Source organism: Daphnia pulex, chromosome 3 (genome assembly GCF_021134715.1).
Source record: "Daphnia pulex isolate KAP4 chromosome 3, ASM2113471v1".
In the NCBI taxonomy this organism is placed as follows: Eukaryota; Metazoa; Arthropoda; class Branchiopoda; order Diplostraca; family Daphniidae; genus Daphnia; species Daphnia pulex.
The window spans coordinates 1,353,458-1,371,118 of record NC_060019.1 but is presented as its reverse complement, the minus strand read 5'-3'; the positions used below and the strand labels follow the sequence as shown (position 1 = coordinate 1,371,118).

Here is a 17,661-nt window from a genome sequence, read left to right as displayed (position 1 = left end):
TTTTTTTCTCCATTTTTGTCTATTTTTCGGATTTTAGTGACGTCATTCACCCAAAGTAGTTCAAGTTCTTATATTTAAATTTAACTATAGCTTATAATCTATTAAGGGGATTAGATCGATTTCGAGTTTGTGCGGAATGTGGCCCACCAAACACAAGTGGGTTTCTGGCGGATGGATTTCATCAAATGATTCCGGTTGAAACGTCCCAATATTGTCACTAATAGGTCGATGGAGGGGGGAGGTACAGGGGCGAGCCTATAGTCAAAAGAACATGAGATAAGGAGGTGAAATAATTCAAGTTGAAGAAATAACCATCTTGATATTTGGTATCATCCCTTTTTTTTGTGGGAGGGGGGGGGTCGTTGCTCGGATGGTTATCGCTCGATGAGAGAGAAAAAAAGATTCCGGCGATGTGGTGGTGGCGGCCATCCGTCTATCTAGCTCCAAGGGAGGAGGAGGAGGAGATTTGGTTTTTTTGTGTTTGTGTGTCTTGTGTGTCCGCCGATTTCACGCTTGACATTGTTTTCCCATCCTCCCCCTTATTGTTGGGAGGAGGACAAAATGTGAGCAATGGCTCACCATATCCCTCCCACCAAGAATTCCTAGAAGTCACCCAGAAACAAACAAACTAAATTTTTATCGAAAATATAAGAAAAAATGCCGGCCAACCCGCCAACCCGGAAGAATCCGGACTGGGAGAGGTTATATACGTGTCAATAAAAGATATGTGTACGTGTGTCATGTGTACACAACTTCCGGTTGTCTTTTGTGACATTTTCATATGTTGTGTATCAAAGAAATGATATGCCACGCGAACTAGACACAGCAGGAGAGTTCTATACAAGCCCAGCTCACTTGTATTAATCCCTCCGGCTGGATGTCCACTTCCTCCCTCCTCATATTGCTCTTAATTACACCTCAATGTTCTTCTTCTTCTTTTCAACTTTTGACTCTATCCCTCCCCTATGTCTAACCAGTTCCGATTGCCGGTCATTTTTCATCCCCCCGTTTTAAAACTTTTTTTTGGGTGGACCGGTGGAGAGTTGGGGGCTGCAGGGGGGATCGTTTCATTGTTGGGGGAAGGGAATCAATAAGAGGAAGCGAGTCCCGACCGCAACTCTCCCCCCCTCTCCTATTCATTTCCTTTTGAAAATAAGAAAAAAGTTAAAAGAACTTAAGAAGAAAAGTTTTTATTGGGTTTCGGCGGGTTTCGGTCCTCACACGACGGACGGACGCCATGGGCGACGACACGCAACTTTCGTCCGACTTGGCTTTTGTTGTTGGACGGCCGACGGTTGATTCTTTTTAACGCAATTGGACTCGATAACCCCGATGGGTGCTGGCGTAGATGGAAATCAAGTTGGCTGTGTGTATTTGTGCGTCAATAGGCCCTCGGAGCCAGCACAGGAATAGGTCAGGATCTGGTTGGACATTGTTTCTTCCTTCCAACCCAGTTGTTTATTTTTTTGGCCAGCATCAGGATCTATCATACATTTTATTTATCGACTTTTTGAGGCCTCTCTCTAATGATAATAAGCGGAGGAATGCCGGACTATTGGTAACTCCGTTTTTCTTGTAAAAGGGCCCGTCTTGTATATCTTCTTTTCGGCTATGCACGGACAGTAGAGAAGTATATAGGAGCATTGATTATCATTTATTATATATTCTCCTCCCTGGCCGGCAGCGGGAGCGTGTATTATCTCCGCCGGGCGCCCAGGAGAGATATGCAGAGCTGCTGCCCAGTGGCTTCTTCTTCTTCTTCTTATGGGCAGAAGAAGAAGAAGAAGAAAAAGTCTAAAAGGTCGAGGCTGGACCCGGCGTTGATGAGATGTTATAGCCCTCGTATATACACTTATTATTATTATTACGACTGCTGGGGCCAGCCAGCCAGCCAGCCAGGGCCAGCATTATTATCATCATCTCCTTCTTCCTTTTGGCTTCTTCTTCTTCTTCCTTCCATAATCATCGTGTCTATTAAATGCGGCGCGACGTGAGTGGTCACGTGTGGCCAAACGCCGGGCCAGAAGCATATGCTGCTGCTGCTAGTTCTTCTTCTTGTTCTTGTGCGTTCACTTTTGGGAGGAGGATGAGGAGGAGGATATATATGATTATACGGTGCGCACCGTGTGGGGCCGGCCCCCGTCGGACTCGATTGAGAGGAATAAAAAAATATTTTCTTTCTTATTTCTTGAACAAAAATCAGGTCGGGCTTAAAGGGAAAAAAAAGGACCACACACACGCATCAAAAACTCTTTTGCACACGCAAGAATTATTTTTTATTTTTATTTTTGGTTTGAATCCGGCGGGGAAATTGGCTGCTGCTGCTGGCTGTCGGCTCTCCGTATGAATGATATCTCTCTCTTCTTTATCCAACTAGTAAACTATAAAGTCTGGTGTGTGTATAATAATGACGTCATGTGTCGGGAGAAAAGAAAAAAGATTTTGGGTTTTTACTTTTTTGGGTGTCCGTGACGGACAAATCCATCGGGGGGACGAATTTGTCTTGGGATATCAAAAGAAGAATGGAACTATTCGTGTGCTGTGTGTGTATTATAGGCGAGTGGATCGAAACATTTCCAATGGATTTCGACACGGCTGAGGGCCGGCCAGGATATAGTCAAACAAGTCCGTCTCCTATTATATCCCAATCTAAACGGTCGGTCGATTGCCCTTTGTCGACCGTCATCAGCGTGTTCCATTGTTATATCGGCGTGAAACAAACCAAAAAGCAAAAGTTATATAAGCGTTTATCTCGTATAGTTTTATACGTCTTGTACGCACATTATCCTGATGGTTGCGGATATCATCAAAATTTTCGTCGTGAATTTTTTTTCCTGGAAATTTGTTTCCAGGACAAAGTTAACACAAGAAAAGCAGGTCGACAGGATGTTTGAGAGAGTCTGAATAGACGGCCTAACGATGTTATATGTACCGTCTAGCTCTCTCTCTACTTTGATTTCCTGGATTTATTATCTAATAATGTACGTCGTCGTTCTATACCTCCCGTTGAACGGGAATTTTCTTCTTCTTTCTCCTTAATATTGGATGCACTTAGGTTGGATGCACAGATTTCTTTTCAATATCAAAAGAGATACGATGATGGAGCTGCTGCTGCTTCTATATCTTTCCTTCCCCCCGATGCCCGGCACACTAGACTATTCCGGCTGTTTATATTGAAAATGAACAGATGGGCAGGACACACTACTAACACGCACCCCTCGACTCTCTCTCTCTCATCTATCGTCGAATAAATTGTATCAAAGTATACGGCCGGCCCGGCTCTTTCTCTTCTTTGCAAAGGGAAAAATCAGTGGAGGATCGATTCGAGTTTCTCCAGAGACTATAAACATATTTTATAAAACATTTAATATAGAATTTTTTTTTTAATTCCCCAGGCTCCTGGGTGACTGTTGTTTTGTGTGACGGGTTTCCGGTCTAAAAGTTTACAAATGTTCTGTGGGTTAAATGCAAATTTTTACTTATAGTGTTTTCTCGAGAGTGGTAGAGGGTTTAAGTAAAAACTTGTTGTTACGAACTGGTTAATGCTAAATTAATCGGATTCGATTTTTAATTTCTATCGATATCTTAAACTAGCTAATTAGAATATTAGTGTCGTCTGCTTTGGTCTTTGTCTTTCATAGTTGTCGAAAAAGTGAGTTATTAATCACCATGCTGTTTTAAGAAGGTGAATAAAACTAAGAATCCCAATAGAATGATTATGAAAGCCTAAAGTGAACAGTTAAACATGCTTAAAGTTTGTGAGGTGAAATGTTGGTGCCTGAATAGCCTTAATATCATGTTAGACCCATGTTGATGTATGGCATTATGTGTGCACTATGTAACCCTTTCCTTTTTTTTTGCAGATTTGAGACCTGAGCCAGTCATCACAACCACTACCACAAGATATGCACCAGTTTGGATTTGGCTGGTGTTGACCTGTCATCACCAACAATCTCAACATCATCACTTGGGTAATAATAATTTTCGTTAACTTTTGTTAACCTGTGACCTGCTACAGATATTTTAATGATACATGACTTGCATAAGTGCAGTGCATTACATATGGACACCTTAAATTATCTCCTGTTTATTAATAATTAAGGTTTACCCACTATCCCATTTTCAACTGTTTCTCATCCTTAATGTTTCTGTCAAAATCTTTTTCGTAACCCATTTTTGATTTTTTGTTTAGATAAACAGCATCCTGTTTGATGGATGGTGGATTCAACTCTTCAGCATATGGAACACTTGTGGAAGCCTGGCTGTATTTCCCAGGCTTTAAGGTAGGACATATGCCAGTTTCTATTCTTGCCTTTTGGACTATTTGGTGGCGTTGATTGTAAATCGTGACATGGCACGAATTACAATTATTCCTGAGCTAGGCCGTTGAGTTGACTCAGTTAGAGTTCATTTTTATATAAATCTTTTGTTGAACGACTGCAGATCAGTCCTGGTTTTGTACCTCACAATTTTCTCTGTGGGTAAACCAAACTATTTTAACTTTAAAACACTTAAAGTAAAGTGAAACTAGACAATTTTTATGATCAAGAGGGACTTGCCGTCCCACCGGCACTCTCTTGTTGCATCGCATCTAGAAAATAATGCGGAAATGATCTCCGGGATTTCTCGGAAGCTTTTACTCCCCCCTCCACACAATGATGGGATTTGACTGGATTATAACGAGATCCTACGCCAATACTTTATGGTATATACACTTAAAGTAATGAAAGATTTTCACGTATCTCCCCCTTTTTGTATTTATTATTTTTGATCCGCAATCAAAACGAATGGACTGGGCCGCCAATAGTTCCATCCGGCCGCCTCCTTTCTCCACTTGTTTGGTCCGTCTCTCATTTTCGACTGATTTAATTGGCGTCGAGTGAGTGGAAGAGCTGATATCCATCCGGCAAAAGGGGTTTTTATCTTTTTCTTCTTTCGGAGATCTGGTTGTGCGATGATTTCCCCTTCCGAGAAGCGGCTGTCGTACCCCAGCTCGACGGACAGGAATGTATATGTGTGCTGGGCTGTTGCGGGCTGTGCAACAGATGGCCGATAGATTTCTCCGTCCGTCCGTCTGTCTTGTATCTCTTTAGAGCCCATAAGTATAAGCGGCCTTCGTATTAGCCGTGGGCCGTCGCATATTTACCTGAAGAAAAATATAAAAGGGAAAAACCTTTTTTCCTTTTTCTTTTTCTAGAACCCCCTGATTTCTTTATCTTTTACCCCTCGGGCTGTGTAGCATCAAAAGCTATTAGTTTGATTTCATTCCTCAAATGGAAGGGCCCCCCAAAGAAAAACCAATCGCTTTTTTCTCTTTTTCTTCCCTCAGTTGTTTTTGCCAGATGATTTATTGCAATAAATGAGTAAAGAGAGAAAACTCAATTGAACGTGTGTGTGGGGATGATCCTCAATTTTCCTCCGGTTGACCTCCGTTCTACTTGGTAGGAAAATGAAGACGGCCACCTGTGTATCTGTGCGATCCGGCCAAGAAAAATATAAATCAAGAAGAAAAAGAGGTGGAAGAATGTTAATCATCATCGTCGTCGTCCAGTGCATCTCACTGGACAATCGAGTAGAGTGTCTTTCCGTGTGTGAGGTCCGTCTCGGTTCATCAACCAGATTGGATTGGCACACAGCAACTTGAGCAAATGACCAACTCTCTCGATGGCTTTTTTCTTTTTTACTATTCTACACAATAGGTTTTTCCTTTGAACGGACCCTATTAAATAGATTGGTGGCCCCCAAAAAATCTTTTTATTCCTTTTTTTATTTTTTACTTTCCGGTTTTTGTTTTGTTACGATTTGATCCTTTTTTTTGTTATGCGCCGATTTCCCAGTTTCCCACCAGGGGTTGTTCCCAGTTGGAAAATAACCCAAAAAAAGAGACACGGACTTTATTTTTTTTTTCTTTGTGAGGAGGATTAAGTGATGTAATAACACCGAAAAGGGGAGAATAAGAAGAAAAAGAAAAAAATTCCTTTCACATCAAAATCGGCTTAAGTCGATTCTTTTTATTTCCTGGGCAAAAACTATGACGCATTTTACCTGGGAAATATATATTTGAATAATAAAAAAAGGAGGGATGCACAACAATCGGAGAGTGAATGAATCTGTACATTTGTAATATCCTTACGCCTTTTTTCTCTCTCTCTCTCTCTGATACTTTATTATGCGCGTATGTATTAAATTGCGATTGAATGGTCGGATGCTGCAGGGCGTTTTTTTCCCCCAGCTGGAATAATGTATAATTTTTATTTTTTCGCTCTTCTGACCCCGAGAGAGAGAGAGACGGTAGAGGCCGCGGGTCGATAAATTTGAAAATTTATAGCACTTTCACTCTGCGTGAGAGCGGGTCGGCCATTGAACGACGCGCGCGGTATTTTCTCATTTGGCTCATCTTCTTTTTCTCCTTTGACCCATTCGACAAATATTCCTTCCCCTCCCCCCTCTCCTCCTTTTAGAAAAAAAGAAAATCAACATGGAACAAACGGAAATTATGAGCGCCGACAAGGCGTGTGAAATCTGACGCATTTTTCGAATCGCTGGAATTCCTCACCCGCCAGAATTAGGAGAAGATAAAAATATAAAAAGGAAAAAGTCTCTTTTTATGAGGAAAAACAATCCGGCACCTCATTACGTCATAGAAGCTACTCGGGGGAAAAAATGTCTTTTTTTTCCTTTTTAATAATTTCATAATTTGATGATGGCGTTTTTTATTGTTATCCACTAATCAGCCGGGACACTAGAAGAGTAGAAATCATTTTCTGGGGGGTTAAAGAAAGAAAGAAAATAAAAACGTTTTTTCGGGGTAGAATCCGTGACGAATCTGCGCGTCCGATTTTTTTTTTCCAACAAAAAAAGAGAAAAAATTAAAATTAAAAAACGACTCATCCATTCCCATTAACTCGCCGTTTTTCCTGCGCCTTTGGGTTAGAAATGATTATTTTTAAGGGGTCGGTCATGAAAATGAAAGAAAAAAAGTTACACGTCGGTCGTGTGTGGAGGGGGGGGGGGGTTTCTTTATGTGTTCTCCTTTTCTAGAAATTTAAGAGACATCACACATTGTGTGTAGGTGTAAAACGGCCGCCACCGCAAAAGATAAAAAAAAGAGAAAAGATAAAAAAAATAACATTTTTTCAATTGAAATCAAAAACTATTATTCTATTGCGTCGTGCTGAGGTAAAAAAAAAAAACCCTGTGGTCACCTTTAACCTTTTTCACACACATACAGGATATAACACACACACACACGTGTGTCGTCTTTTCTATTGAAACAAACGAAAAAAGTAAATTATAATTTCATTTTTTTTTTGGTCGAAATTAAAAAAAGGAAAAAAAAATAAGAAAATCGGGAATGAAATTTATCGCCTCCCGAAGCGACACACACACACACACACACACACCGAAATGGCTGCGGGGCCGTGCCGGAATAAATTAAACTCATTTCCTTATAAACGCCCCTTTCAAATGTAATAATAAAAAAAAAGGCAGGAGAAGAAGTATAGAAGGGGGGGAAAGAAGAAGAAAAAATATGGCGAGCTCATCATCATCTTGCGGTCTGATCCCGACGTGAGGAAGAAGAAAAGGGGAAAAGAACATATTCACGCCCGGCCATTATGAGCCTAGACAGCTATTACAAAGCTACCTCTTTTCTTCTTCTTCCCCCCCCCCCCTTTTTTTACCTTTTTTACTTTTTTTACTTTTTTTAATTTGTACATTTCTTTTCGGCTCCTCCCCCCTTTCAAATAAATTTTCTCCCGAAAGAAATAAAAGAAAAAATCCCGACATTTTCATTTTTTAAAAGAAAAAAACGAAACGCGCGCGTCAATTTCAAATTGTCTTTTTTTGGCTTGTTGTTGTTTTCTTTTCTCTTTTTCTTAAATGATCTCATTCCCACTTGCACCCGAAGAAAAAGCTTTTGAGACAAATGAAAAGAAAAAAACGTACGTGATAATGAGGAGGCACGCGGACTGTTTATTATATAGATTGGGGTCAGCCGGTCACGCGGATGTAACACTCTTTTATATTATTTAGAATATTACAGATATTCTTTTTTCATTTCTCTGCTCTTTTTTTTATATTTTTCTTTTCGTTTTGCGGGCCCCGTGGGGCTGACATATGCGGGAAGAAAGAAGAAGAAACAAGAGAGAGGGGGAGACTCCCGCAAAAGGTGCGGCGTGAAAGAGCAGAAAAAAAATGTTGAGCGTCACGATCGTCCAATCAGCGCGCGTGCAACACAATCAAATCTCTAATTTTTGTAATTCTTTTTTTCAAATTTCCCGCTTCTACGAATCACCCGCTCTTTTGTGTATATTCAAATCGAACCTGTTGCTTTTCATAATAGGACACGAAGCCCAGCAGGTTATGGGCCTTTCAGCTTCTTCTTCTTCTTCAACCTTTTTTGATTTTATTTGATTATTTTTCCGATCATCGTTTCATAAGGGGGTTGGTGCTACCATGGAAACGACTGCCCACTTTTCCTGCCGTGTCATTATCCGGCCATTTTTGTTTGCCTTCTTCTCCTCCGGGAGAGATGCACTATGTGCGTCTTCCATTTCATTTGATAATTGGGCGATACATCTCGTCACCGTGTCCCATCGAATCCCGCTAGGAATAAAAGGCTGACAAGCCGAAAGAGTCGTCTGCTTTGATTTCCTGGTTCCTTTCTTAATTGGGCGGAATTGAATTACGTTAGACAGTCGAAACGATTCATTAGGAAAAAGAAGAGAAATATCTTTTTCTTATTTGGACAAAATGTTTTCCTTGTTCCTTGTTTTGGCATCTTTTCTTCTTCCAACGTCGTCACGGGTTAGCGGAGAAACCCGAAAACCGTCGAACCGAATGAGAGACCCACGGCCCGGCCCGGCCCGGCCTGGCCTCCGCCAGATGTGCGGCGACGACAACAACAAACGAGGCGGATGGCGACGTCTAGAGAGAGATGATAAATCACTCCCTCCTTACTTCTTCTTTTTCGTGATATCTAAATATATACACTCGACTCAATTTCCCCCCAAATATACTTAAAAGATGAATAGTTCATTTTCGGGCTATACCGTTTTTCCCGGTAGCTCGTTAATGTCGAGATTAGTCGGATTTTCTTTTTAAAATAGAAAAATCTTTTCTTCTTTTTTTGGGAGGTGATCCTTTTATGTTTGGCCTTTCAAACGTTATACGTGTACTGTGCACATGTATATTCTCTACCCGCGGCTTTTTGTACCGTGTACACGTTTAATCATCTTTTGATTCGAGTTTCTCATTTTTTCCAGCTTCTTTGGCCTCTTTGATCAAGTCACTCGTACCCTAACGAGTGGCTTATTCTACATTTTTTGAAAAATAATGTTGGCGGGCTTTTTGAAAATGTAATTTGAGATGTACTTAGACCGTCATAATATTTGAGAACCGGAAGGTAAAAACAATAGAAAAATGGGAACAGGATCCGTCTACACACGACTTTTTGGTGTGTGTGTGGGAGTGGGGGGAGTCAAGTGAGATATACATTGAAACCATCAAGGTAAAACAATTCCTCGATTGTTGTAACTTAGAAAAAAGAAAATGATGACACCCTTCAAATAATAAGGAAGACTTTTTCCTTTATTTTCTTCTTCCAGTAGCTTTGCGTGTGTTGATACTTTTGTGGTGATTCTCTATTGATACCGGTGACTCTCCACCCTCGTCTAGGATAAAAGGTGGAGAACTAGTTATTTTTCCAACCCCCGTGATACTCTACTATTTATGAAGATCTCTGGAGGCAATCACTTTTTTCGTTTCTTCTTCTTCTTCTCCAAGGTCTAAAGCTGCGTCAACTGAATGATTCAGCCGTGCGATAAAGATTGAATGATGATGATCGATCCCACCGGCTCGATAAACCCACCGGCCCACCACTTCTGAACACACACGTGAACGGCATTTGCGTGGCATTTACCAGCAACAGCAGCAGCAGCACAACCCCCAGTTGGCCATCGATGAATCACCTGGGCGACATACTTTTCTCTTATAAGAAAAAAAAGAACACAAAGTTGGTACGCACACACACACACACGTCATTTGTCTTTTCCTTTCTTTTGTTTCTCGCTTTGCGTGCGTGGCAATCATCCATCCATCCAATCCGGAAATGTCTCTAATAATATATCAGGGACACACTATACTCTCCTTCTTTCTCTCTGTCTGCACACAACAGCCCAGTCTCAGCAGCAGTCGTCTTCATGTATTCGTGACTGTTTTCAAATGTTTGGCTGGTTGCTTCTCTGCTCTGCTAGCTGCTGTATAAATATTAGATTGGAATCCATTCCACTTCTGTGTATAGTACCGAAACTCTCTCGCCCGTCCAAATAAACAAAAATCCACTCTGGATCAACTCTCCTCCGCTGTATACACATGAGCGTTTCTAAACAGAAAACTTGTAGCTGCTCCTCCGTGTCCCTCACATCGTCATCTCTTTTTCAACAGGGAGCTTTTGAATAAGTTGGATGAGTGAAACTTTTGAGATGAGCTGGAATCCCATTTGTGTGAGAATCGATTCCGCCGAAACTACTACGGTACTCTGCTCCGTTTTGAGATCGATTGGGAAATGGAATTTCTGATGGTGTTGGCGCAGTAGAGTTTGTTGTGTGTCCAGTCATTGGGGGAGGGAGAGAGAGAGACGAATGGGGTCAGCATCACTCTGCTCGATTAACTTTCAAGGGTCCCGACCGAAAAGTTGTTGTTGTTGATGGTTGTGGGGTGGTGGTGTTGGTAGGGGGGAGAGAAGCAAATGTTTCCGATGACGAATGGAATTGTAATGCGGTTAAACACGCGCAAGTTGGTTGGTGGACATTGGACAGACACGTTCCCCCCTCAAATAAAAAAATTTTTAAACAAAGTTGTTCTACGCAATCACCATTAATATAGCCCCTGGTGTAGTTATTATTTAGACCTTGCCGATGAATATGCCCATAGAATAATGGTTGTGATTTGTTGGTTTTCTTTTGTGTGTCGAGAGAAGAGAGGAGCTGGAGCGGATGGGCATCTCCTATTCCTCCTACTATATATAGGCGGATGTGTTTGCCAATGTTCACACACACAACACCCCGAGGTTTTAGATTCTCTCTCTTCTCCGTAATGAAATTCGATTAATATTGTTCCCTGGGTGGAACAAATATCAAACAATTTTCTTATATGTATTTTTAGCAGCTAGCTAGCTAGCTTAGGGAGGGAGAGAAAGAGACGATGGTGGTGGTGGTGGTTTCAATGACACTGATCAAGTTACGTCAAAAAAACCTCACCATTGCTGCCGGTGCTTCTGCTCGGATGGCCGGGAATTGTATTCTTATTATTTATTTATTTTTTGATTGTTATTTCTCTCTATTCTGTGTTGCTGTAGAAAAGAGATTGACTCGACTCACCTACACTCCTCCTCGGCTCTCGGTTTACACGACCAGATTGTCATTACACACACAAAGTTCAAAAAAGCCCGCCCTATCCCACCCACCCTGAAAAATAAACCCCCCCCCCCACTCGACAGTCCTAGACTCTCTCCAGCTCTAGGGTGTAATTGTGTAGTAGGTGATGCAACTTTTGATTTTTCCAAGCCAAAAAAGAAACCTTTTATTTTGATATCAAAGACCACCATCATCGTGAGATAATTTCATTTCTACACCCGCAAGAAAACACACGATGCATATCATTATTTAAAAAATAATAAAAACAAAAACAAAAAGCTTTACACGTTTCTCTTTTCTCCAGCGTGACCCGAGCCAAACACTCTTGCAAGGTCGTCACGAATTCTTTGATTCTTTCTTGGTCTTTCCGGGTCTTGTACGTACACATCCGTGAGAAGAAATTTTTTGTATTTTGTTTTATATTTTTAAAGGGACGGAAGTTACTCACAAGTCGACACCTTCCGTAAAAAAAGAAAGAAAAATCGGAGCCGTAGGAGGGGAAGAAGAGAAGTAAAAAAAGTTGTAGCCCTCGAGACTCTTAAAAAGTTAAACAGGAGCACCGAGAGGGAAAAAATGTAAATGTATCTTAACAGTTGGCGGTTTTTTTTTGATATTTTTTGTATTTTTTTAAAAGGCAGTTTCAAATTCACCGCCAAAATAAAAATACAGTCGATGATGTGGGTACCCCACAAGTTTCTTTTTTCGTCGTTAAACTTTTCTTTTTTCTCTCTGCGTAAAAGTTATACAACTTTTTTGCCATTCTTCTTTTTATTTTTACTGTCCATTTCATTTTGGCGCCTTTTTTTCAAAACGAATTTTAAAAAATAATAAAAAAAAGTTTGTGTTTGTGCGCTACTGTCGTGCATGTTCCGGTTGGGGGGAAGAAGAAGGTTCAACTAGTCCGTTGTTTGTTTGTTGTCGTGTTGATTTTAAAGTGCGACTTGTGTCGTCGTCGTCGTCTATAACATTTGACGGTGGCGGGGAATAACTTTTCGGGGGTGGTGGTGGTGCTGAGGCGCCAAAATCGATGTGACGATTGCCTTGAGGACACACGGGTGCGTCTAAGCGCGCCCGAGTTGCCAACTGACAGATGATCAATACCAACGACGGCGGAGCGCTCGGGCGTCGTTTCGGAATAGCGTCGTCGCCCCCGGTGTCCAAATATTAGCTCATTATTTATGTACGCCGGCGGGTAGTTTCAGCAGCTCCTATAAACAGCCCAAGCGCACCCCTTTTCTTTTTCTAACACTCGCACGGTCGCACCTTTGTGTGTGTCGTCGTTTGCTGTTTTATTGTGTTCACTTGACAACGGGAAACATCCATCAACTGATTGGGTTCGACTCGGCCCCACCAATTCTTTTCTGTTGCATTTCAGTTAATTCCCAAACGTCCGTCACCGTTGAACCAGCAGATGTCGGACGTCAATCGAACGAGTTTGAACCCGGAGGTTCTCAGTCTCAAATGATTTCCAAATAAAAAAATTACTGGGAAAAACAAATGATGAAATTCGGGTGTACCTGAATTTCCTCATTTCCATTGAATATTTGAATTCACGCGCCATTCCTTGCGAGTTATGCGCGCTGAATTGTCAAACTGAATTTTTTTTTCTTTTTTTAATTCTCGAGGGTTATTATTTTCCTCCCGTTGTTTATTTACATGGGGGGATGGGGCAACGGCCGGCGGAATGTTTGCGGCTGCCGCGCGTTTCGGTTGAGAGATGACAGACGGACAGACCCTGAGGCTTTCCTCTCTCGAGAGGCTCCTAGCTCCTTATATATAACTCGATTCCATTTTCTTCTTCTCCCAAATAAATAAACCACCAGTCCCGCCAAACTTTTTCTTTCCTTTTTTTTCTCCCCCTCACGAAAATAAAAAAAGCGGATGTGTGTAATCCATCCGGATTGTTGTGCTGGGTCGAAAGTGTAGTGGAAATCAAACGACGTCGGCTATTTCCCCTTCCATTTTCTTTTGGGCTTTTTCTGTTTTTGGGCTTTTTCTTTCTTGGTGGGCGTGAGGATTGGATTCCGCACGAAAAAACTCGCCGTCCGGCAATTGCCGGAGCGTGACTGGCTAAATAACACGAATCCGCACTCGTCCTTTTTCTTTCTCTCTCTCCCGAGGCTGGGGTGGGGGTGTTAGGGTTGCCGAAAAGTGTCGCCGTACATTTGAATGAAATCTACTCGTCGTCGGGTAATAATATCAAAATAAACACGCCGGAATGGCGGAGCAGGAGGAGGCGTGAGGAGGAAGGCAGGTCTATTTCTGAGTGGTGCTGGTGTCGGGACTTTTTTTTCTGTCACGTGATGCGGCGCACTTCTAAGACACAAGAACGACAATCCTCTCTCACACATTTAAAAAAATAAAACTTTTTCTTTTTTGGGGGGGCTATTGTTATCCCGAACGAACGAAGCGAAACGTTTTTTTTTTGTTTCTTTTCTACCCGTGTGGGTTACATCCTCCCCATTTTTTCCCTCTGTGCAATATGATATAATAATATGCTAACGCCACACACACACGTACTACGTAACGGCAACTTTTCACGTAGGGAGGGGGGACTGGTATGAATTTCATCTGGTGGCCCCCAGTCACGACAACTTTTACGTTTTCCTATTTTTTAAAAAATAAATTTTTGTTTTTATTTTCTTTTAAATTTTTTCGTGTAAAATTCCCGTTTTGATTAAGAAGAAAAAAAATTTTCGATTGAAAGTTGGAACTCGTCGAATCAAATTCCAATTTGAAATAGACGAGCGCGGATCGAGTTGGCCAAGGTAAAAAATAAAAAATAAAATAAAATGAAATCGGTTCGATCGGCTGAATGATTTTGATCGCATAAGAGGATTGAGTCGTCGTACGTGAAAAAGAAATTGGTTGCACGTCATTACGTCGTCCCCCTCAACCACCAAACCGCATCTCTCCCCTCTGAAATTTGTTTTTTTTTTCTTATCCGATTTCGTTGCTCCTGCACACACACACACACAGGTGAATTGAATGATTATTAAGAGAGGGGAGGTGGGGTCTTTGAGAGTTTATTAGTTGCACGGGGACGAAAAGGGGATTACACGCACAAGGGGAACCGGGATTTATAATCTTTTTCTACTTTTTTGGGTTGTCCCGTATTATATATCTCTCTCCAAACCCCCGGGGTTGCATCATAATAATCCGCTCTTTACAGATGTGTAAATACACTCTGCAATATTGTATACATTTTGTATCCTACTACTACGACACACACACACACTAGGGCTGTGTGTGTAGATCATAGTCTAGGGCTTTTTAGTTACAATAGACACACACAAGTTGAGGAAATCGATTATGATTGAGAGAGAGAAAAGATTGTCGATTCTCTTCCGTCGAATCTTTTCCAACAGGGGAAATGGATACAACACACAAGCCCGAGCTTTTTATATTTATATTCAAACCCCCTATCCATCTATACTTTTTTTTTATTCTACAAAAGAGTCTTTTCTTTACTATTTTTCTATGGATAAGTTTTTGAAGCAGCTGGACGTGTGCATCGTTTTTTCCGCCGAATAGAAAAATGGGTGGGGGTTGTTGTCATCAATAGGTGGCGGTCCGGAAGCCCAAGACTTTTTTTTTTTCAGTGGGGGGCTATTCATTTTCTACTTCCAGTGGCCAACAACTGGGCCCCCACCTTGTACACATAGGAAATCTCTTGTCGCCTTTGATGGAGCACACGTTCCTCTCTCCTAGATCTATAAAATTCTTAGAAAATAAAAAAAGCATTTGGGGAAGGTTGATGATTGCCTATGAGACGTCACCTGCAATAATGGGCCACCCATTCCAGATAGAGCCACCACCACCACCAGTCTTCTTCTTCTTCTTGAATTATAATTGGGCTGGACCCTGATGATTATAGAGACTCACCCCTCTGCTTGCTGGTTGTTGCTAGCTGCCCTCCTGTTCACATTTTTATTTTAGATTTTTCTACTTTGAAATAAAATGAAAAATCCTTTACCATCTGCCCAGTCATCATTATTATTAGACTCTGTGTGTTCCAGGCAGCCGGGACTGTCTCTGTGCGTACCTGTTTTATTTTTTGGTGTGGATGTAATACTGTTAGGCCGGTCCCCCCACCAGGTGATGTGGCGCAATTGGTGCTGGGCGCAGGAGCGGCTGCTGTAGAACTGTCGCCCAGTGTGCAGTGTCTTTCTTTTTTGTTTAATGATTTTAATTTGATATTCCACGTGAGGCCAGGGGAAGAGGTGCTCGCAGCTGGTGTGGTCCACCCCCAAAAAAGGCAACGGACGATATGGGTCACATGTCATATTATGTAGTAGAGAAGGAGGGGAGGGGGAATTATTTGGACGTTTGACTTTTTTGTGTGTGTGTCGTCCAGGAGAGAGAGAATAAATATATGAACATGACAGATGACGCCAGCAGAAGCAGAGAGAAAGAGAAGACTGGACTGGATTTCATTTTTTGGTGAGGGGAAACAACAACAAAACGTTAGACACAAGACACACAAATGTCAAATAGATTTCAATCTGTTTCTTTTATTTTTTAAATGTGATTATAATATTTTTCCCAGGTAAGAAAAAACAAAAAAATTTGTTGGCTTGGTTCTCTTTTTTTTTGGGTGATGGACGGACTTGATAAAATGGTAACACGGACGGAAAATATGTTTGTCTAACCTTTCCCTTTTTCTTCTTCTTCCATCTTTGATCTCGACGTCATCCCGTTTGGAACTATAGTATATAGATGATTACGTATTCCGTCGTTAGCTCAATTCCGGCTCGGTTGACTTCTTCTCTTCCAAAACTAATCGAAGCAGCCCAAAAATGAACCAAAACAGAAATTCACGATATAATAGTTCTTCTTTTCTTTTATTTTTTGATTGACTCTAATTGAATTACGCAAGAATTTATTTCCTTGGATGACAAGAGTCGCTAACGGAATCTTTTCCTTTTTTTAAATGACGAGAGGAGGTCCGGGGTGGGGTCTGGGGGTCCGTCGTGAGACATTGTTACGTCTATACTAAACTCGGCAGCGTCAAAATAAATAAAAACTCGGCAGAGAGATGGACCTGGACCGACCCATCTGCCCAGGGTTTTTTTGGCGCGATCGAGTGTGTGTTGGTACAGTGAAGTTGTCGACGGTGCGAGAGAGAGAGTCAGTTAAGATTTTCTTTCTTTTTTACAACTCCGATAAAAGATACACACACACACCATTTCCAAAGGGGGATAGGTTATAATGTCTGTAGATTTTTCTCTCTTTTTATTTTTTTTATTTTTCACGTTCACACGAGAAAGAAGAAGGGAGAGACATGGGGGCTAATAAAAGCGGCGGCGGCTGTGCAGAGAAGAGGAGAGAGAAGAACATGAACGGAAAATTGAGTCGCACAGCAGCGGCCATTTCCCTCCTCTGTGTTGGACGTATTGAAAAAGAAGAAGAAGAAGAAGAAGAAGAAGAAGACATCACGGTGTGAAATGGAATATAAAAAGCCGCACCGGCGTTATAATAATACCTCGAAGTAAAGAAAAGAAAAAAGGGAATAGAGAAATATTTCCGTGTATAACATGGGCCAGGGCCTTCTCTCTTCTCTTCTCTTCTCTTTGCACCGTCTGCTCCTTAACTCCAAAGTGCTAACAAAAAGGTTGCCTATGGTACCTATAAGAGGGGGGAAACTAACACCTGGACACCTTTTTCACACACACACATAGGGAGAGAAAGAGAAGTGAGATGGATGCAAAGCGACAGGCGAGAGAGAACCATTGAATAGCCATTCACAGCAGCCAGTCGTTGGGCTGTGTGTAGAAGAATAAGGCACACACAAAGAGAGAAAAACGAGCAGAATGCCGATGGGGGGAAAGAAGAAGAAGAAATTCCGTTGATCTTTTTCTTCTCTTTTCGATTTTTTCTTTACCAATTCTTTGTCATGTGTTTGTGTGTGTATTTATATTCCATTTCAGAATTTTTCAAAGTCTGCGCGTTTTTGTATTTTTCTTGTACAAGGCGGACACGCACTCGTGCCCCGTGAAATTCGACTCGATGCGGATAATGACACGGTCAATTCGTCCTCCTATCGTCGATTTGATTTTTTGATGATTTTTGATTCACTCTACCAAAGTGGAGGGGTTTTCCCGTGCCTAATCCATTCCAGTCGCCGGTTCGAACTTATTTTTCGCGCTTTTCATCATGTCACTGGACATGTCCAGCCACTTCATATCTCTCCTTTTTTCTCTGGGATGGAGTGTGAAATTATTGTTAGTAAACACACACCGGG

General features: G+C 41.5%; 1 long non-coding RNA gene across 1 annotated transcript; it reads left to right on the top strand.

The window, feature by feature from the left end:
• Positions 1-3,876: 3,876 nt before the first annotated feature.
• On the top strand, positions 3,877-10,348 carry LOC124190946. Its single transcript, XR_006873204.1, has 3 exons — positions 3,877-3,971; positions 4,193-4,283; positions 9,787-10,348. It is a non-coding gene; the product is annotated as an uncharacterized LOC124190946 (long non-coding RNA).
• Positions 10,349-17,661: the final 7,313 nt, after the last annotated feature.